Here is a 5906-nt window from a genome sequence, read left to right as displayed (position 1 = left end):
TTTTTGATCAGCATTGTGTAGTTTTCAACATACAAATCCTATGCCAAGTTTTGTTAAATTTATACCCAAGCATTCATCGCTCTCTTTTTTTTTTTTTTTTGAGTGGTTATTAATGGTGTTGCCTTTAGATTTTGGTGTCCATATGTTTATTGTTAGTATATAAAACTATGATAAATTTTTGTGGTTTTTGTATTGTGTTACTTTGCTAAACTCACTTATTAGTTCCAGGAGATTTTTTGTTTTTAATTCCTTGGGGCTTCCTAGGTAGACAGTCATATCATTTGCAAACAGGCACAGCTTTATTTCTTCCTTTCAGATTTGTACGCCGTTGATTTCCCTTTCCTGCTTATGCCATTGGCTGGAACTTCCAGTATTATATTCAGTGAGTAGCAAGAGCAGATATCCTCACCTTGTCCCCAATCTTAGCAGGAAAGCATTTGATCTTTCACTATAATGTAATCTACAAAGACCTTTTCCCCAAACAAGGTCACAGTCACAGGCTCCAGGTGGACATGACTTCTGGGGGCCTCCACTGGCAGCTGGTGACTTGCCTTGGGTGTGCTTGCCCGTGCTTTGCCGTGCCGACCATGGTGGCCTAGGAGCTCAGCAAACAGAAGAGATGGGCTTGTCTCTGAAGACATGTCCTGCTGGCACCTGCAGTGGAAGGTGAGCCCCAGCTGTGCAGCGGGGCACGTCCTGCAGGCAGGAGGGACGGGCAGGCTGCTGACCCAGGGGCCGCTCCACCTGAAGGACAGCAACGGAGAAGCAGGGGCCTCCCGCCTCCCTCCCTGGGTACAGTCGTCCAGGGCCCGCCCAGGAGGGCTGTGGGCTGGGCCAGGAGCAGGCTGGATTTGAGTGGCTGGGCAGGTTTCCCAAATCAAGGTATTTTTAACCAAGACTTAAGTCCTGAGCTGGACACCAAGAAAGACTCTGTCTCCTCACCATCTGAAACTGCTGTGACCTTGTAAGCCCCCTCCTCTCCGTGGGGTCATGTCTGTCTCATTTCTGTTAGCTGGCTGGAGGCTCCTTCATCCCCTCTAGGGGCTGGGGTCTCCCTGGGACATGGCGGGTGAGCCAAGCCTGTCCCTGCTTGCCTGCCTGGCCTACCTCCAGAGGACACTGAATCCCACCTCCCACCTGCTCCACCCTCCCCACCCCTGGTGCCCAGGCCCCCAGACTCCTAAGGAGAGCGCCAGCAAGAACTGGGGCCAAGAGAGGAAAAATGAAAGGAGAAGTACAGGGGCGGGGGCTGTTGACTGGAAATGGTGTGACCCCCACCTTGCCACACAGAGCAGGCACCTGCCATGCGGGGGGCAGTCAGGCTGGACAGCAGCGCTCCGGTGGGGAAGTGGTGCGAGCGGGCTCGGCGGCAGAAGCATCTCAGTCTTGTGGGCCCTCCTATCTGAGCTGCGAGGCAGGCGAGGAGCTACCAGAAATGTCAGGGTGGAGACTTTCTTCCTGGATCTTGGATGTCAGGTCAAGCAGCCTGTCTCCGGCCTCTCTGCACCCGTCTTGCCTCCCTGGGGACTGGGCTGTTCCAGAACCTGGAACAGGAATCCCTTTTCCTCTTGGGGGACTCAAGTTGTCTTAGAAACCATGTTCCCTCCTGCTAGCTGATCACAGCCTTGAGAGGTCTTGCCATTCACATCCTGCCTGAGGGTGGGACCACACAGACCCAGGCTGAGCCAGGCTGGCAAGGCAGCCCCTCCTCTGGTCCCCCCCAAGGAGAAGTTCCTGGGGAGTCATTGTCAGCAACCCACCGCACAGCGCTGAGAACACAGACCCAGTGCAGACCACCCCACCCCCAACCGCCTGCTCTGCCTCCCTGCTCAGCCAAGCAGGTTGCCACGGTGACAAGTCCATGTTAGCATCTCCATCATAATGCCAGAGTCTTCCCAGGCTCTGCCCAGCCTGGCCCCCCAAACAGCCCCGGGGTGAGAAAGAAACCCTGGGGTCCCCATGCAGAGGCGATTAAATAGCCAGGAGAGGAAGTGGGAGTGGCGAGGGCAGGGACAGGGTCAGAGACCATCGCAGCAGGTGGCTGTGTCTCTGCCAGTCAGATCCTGATACTGCTCTGAGTTATTTCCTTGGTGGGAAGCGGCTGACGATGTCCCAGGGCCCAGACTGTGGTGCTTGCCAGATCCATTCCCTCACCCTGGCCATGCTTTGTGGACCCTCCAGTTCTCCGGGGTACAGAGTCTCCAACTTACTGATGCAGTGGTTAGTCTTGTGTCGACTGGGCTTGTGTGTCGACTGGGCTTGTGTGGCTAGGCTGTGGCACTCAGTTTACTTAACAAACATGCATCAAGGTGTTGCTGTGAAGATTTGCAGTTAACATGTACAATCAGACGACTTTAAGAAAAAGAGACCACTTTTGACGAGGTGGGTGGGCCTCACCCAATCAGTTGAAGACCTTAAGAGCAAAAATTGAGATTTCCTGGGAAAGAAGAAATTCTGCCTCCAGACAGCAGCAGCCCCTCCTGCCTGAGACCAGTCAGGCCTGCCCTATTGATTTTAGACTTGGCCAGCCCCACAGTCACCTGAGGCATTTCCTTAAAATAAATCTCTCTCTGGAGAACCCTGGCTGATACTCCAGTCTCTCTGAAGCCTGTCCCAGCACCCAGCCATCAGTTCTTTCCCCGCTTTCACTGTACCCGGGGCTCAGCATCGACATGGGGTGGCCGGAGAAAAGACCAGGATGGGGGGCCATGTTTGGACGGCCTTATAATCCGGGTGGCTGAGTTTGGGCTTAGTTTGGTAGGCGGTGGGGAAGTGAAGGGTTTGAAGCATGAGAGTGAGATCCATGAGCTGGGACACAATGGGGACGGCTCAGAGCCAGGAGGATGCTGGGAGGGGGACCCGGGGCAGAAGGAAGATGTATCTTCGAACTGGAGCTGTTCAGCCGGGGGGACCCAGGAGGAGAACTACAGCTGGGGGAGTTGCTCTCAAAGAGGTGGGACTGTACCAGGAGCGAGAGATTCTGAGATAGATACAAATGAATTGATGCTTGAAATGGACAAAGCGGTCTTCCACTTAGAAGCATCTTTTTTTAAAGAATCACCTTATGATGAGACTAATCATGACCAACCTGTATCCTTGTAAGTCTGGATTCCATCTTTAGAATTTTTAAAAGATCAGAGCCTGCCTGTATTCATCCCCAAGGTCATTGGCCACCGCTACCCCCACCGCCCGCCCAGGTCTGAGCCCACTTGATGGAATGGGGGTCCCCCTCCACTGCGCCCCCTCCACCACCCTGCCGAGCCAAGGAGCACCCTTCCTCCCCGCAGACTGGGTGGTCAGCGCTCCCAAGCACAGGTGTTGAATCCAATTGCAGAGGAAGGGGACTGGCAGGGTCTGGCATAGCGGGGGGGCGGGGGCAGGCCCCCGGCAGCATCCTCCCATGACCCTGTCCCAGACTGGGAGCAGGTGACTTCCTTTGGCACTATCGGAAGGGCCTGCGGCTGCTGTAACAAATTGCCACAAACTGGGGGTTGGGGGTGCTTAAAGCAACGGGAGAGTCTTCCCTCAGTTCTGGAGGCCGGAAGCCTGGAGTCAGTGTCCGCAGGGTCACACTCCCCCCGGAGGCTCTGGGGCGATTCCGTTCCTCGCCTCGTCCAGCTTCTGGTAGCCAGTGGCATTCCTGGGCTGTGGCTGCAGCACCCCAATCTCTGCCTCTGTCTGATATATGACCTTCATCTCGTCTCTGTTTCTCTCCTCTTCTGTTTGACTAGGACACTTGTCATTGGATTTAGAACCCACTCAGAGAGTCCAAGATGATCTCATCTGAGATCCTTAACTTCATTACAGCTGCAAAGACCTTTTTTCCAAGTAAGATAAATTCACTGTTTCCAGGAATTGGGATGCAGACGTACATTTCTGGGGGGGACACCATTCAGCCTGCTGTGGGCTTGGAGAGGAGGGGGCTCCTGGCAGCTTCCTAGAGAGTTAGGAGCAGGCGTGTCTCGCCCTGCGCCCCCGGCTCACGCCCTCCTGGGCTGTTCAGTGGCCCCTTCTCCCCTGGGAAGACATCCCCACATGGGTCTCCCTTTCTAAACAGCACCCTTCCCTCACATCCTTTGCTCCAATAAAATTAACATATTTTGCATCTTATCTAATCACTTTGTTCCCATATCAGAAAGAGGAAACCTGTTTGGTCTATTCCAGACCAAACAGGTTTGGATAAATCTAGGAAATAAACAGATGCTGGCTTGAATCCCAGCTCAGAAATGTTATCAAGTGTGGTTTCAATGAAAAAAATAGTTTCTGGAACGTATTTCCTCCCACCCCTATCCTGGCAATCTCTCTCCACTAATAATAGACTTAATTATTTAAATTTCATTTGTTAGAGAGTTGATGTTTAATTTGAAAATCCTCATGAATTATTAATATTTAATAAATAATAAAATTCAATATCTATTAACTTGGGTTTAAATATATAAACTATTTAATTTCTTAATTCGATGTCTATTTAAAAAAATAAAACAGCCAAGAATTACTCCTCAGAGCCATCAGAGCCTGAGGACGCCCCTGTGGAAATCAGCCCCTGTTCTCCGTCGGTGGAAACAGCATGAGTGGGCGCCCCGTGTCCTCAGGACGGTTGCACATAGTGGAGGAAAAATCAAGAGGAGACTGGGGGAGTCACCCCCTTGCCTCACCCAGACCCAGGCCTATTCTAAGTGGCCCCGTCGCCAGCTGCGACCCTCTCTCACTATTTCTGTCGTGGTAGCTGCCTGCAAGGTGTGCAACCTTCGAGGGGAGGAAGGAGGCGGTCTCTAGAAGGATGATTCAGACCTAAGTAGACATATTGTGCTTTTTATTAGAATATTAATTTGGGGTCTCTTTTGGGGGAGGGAGGTAATTAGGTTTATTTTTCTAAGGGAAGTATGGGGGATTGAACCCAGAACCTCGTGCATGCTAACCACGCGCACTGCCACTGGGCTACACCCTCCCCGCACTTGAATATTAACTGGCATTGACAGACAGCGTGTATCTAGTTATACCGGCAATTAGTTACCGATGAGGTTCCGGGACGGTTCCTGTGAAGCAGGCTGAAGCGCTCCCTGAGTCCTTGGGCGAAGGGGATCTTCTGTGTCTCCCCAGATGTAATCCGTTTGCCTTTCACAAGGACAAGGAGCTGAGTGACCACCCACAGGACTGGTCTAACCATGTCACACACTTAGGAGGGAACCTCTTGGGGCAGGTGAGTCCTGTGGTCCCCTGGGGCTCTCTACCTATTCCTTGGTTCAGGGGTTTCCTTGCCCTTTAAGGATGCATGGGGTTTTTCCCAGTCATTCGGTCCTCAGAGGAAGAGTGAGGCAGCTGGACACGGGCACCCGGAACCCCGGGCAGGCCGCCTGGCCAGGGCACGCCTGCAGTGCTGGGCCAGCTGCGGACGAGCGGAACGCAGCTGCCCCAGGACCCCCTGTCGTCCGGCGTGGGTTGCACTGTTGTCTTAGCTCCTGCTCTGACGGGAAGTCCCCGGAGGGCACCTACCTCGCCTTGCCCACCTGTGCGTGCTCAGCCCTGTAGCACAATGCCTGGCACACAGTAGGCGCTCAGTCTGTGGGTGGGGGGAGAGGGAGGGTGGCAGAGAAGAGAGACTCAGGAGCAAGAGCCAGGAGCCTCCAACCTCTCCAACAGGTAGGAATTCCCTCGCAGTGGAACATAAAAGATGGATGGGGGGATGCCTGATCCCAGCTTCCCCGGGAGAGGCAGCGCCCCTACCGAGCGTCTCCTTCAGTCCCCGTCCTCCCTCCCCGCACCCTCACCCCACCTGTCTGGGGCAGGACGGGCTGAGGCAGGTGGAGGCGGAGCCCCTGGTAGCCTGCTGCAGGGGACCATCTGGGGCACGAAGCCGATTAAAAGCCACCTCGCCGCCTCGCCGGGCGCTCACTCTCCCACCTCCT

General features: G+C 53.9%; 1 long non-coding RNA gene across 1 annotated transcript; it reads left to right on the top strand.

Annotated features, from left to right (window-relative positions):
• Positions 1-632: 632 nt before the first annotated feature.
• LOC116669210 lies at positions 633-5131 on the top strand. Its single transcript, XR_004326555.1, has 3 exons — positions 633-666; positions 3732-3828; positions 5101-5131. It is a non-coding gene; the product is annotated as an uncharacterized LOC116669210 (long non-coding RNA).
• The last annotated feature ends 775 nt before the right edge of the window (positions 5132-5906 follow it).

Source organism: Camelus ferus, chromosome 16 (genome assembly GCF_009834535.1).
Source record: "Camelus ferus isolate YT-003-E chromosome 16, BCGSAC_Cfer_1.0, whole genome shotgun sequence".
In the NCBI taxonomy this organism is placed as follows: domain Eukaryota; kingdom Metazoa; phylum Chordata; class Mammalia; order Artiodactyla; family Camelidae; genus Camelus; species Camelus ferus.
This window is presented reverse-complemented; position numbering and strand designations above follow the sequence as displayed.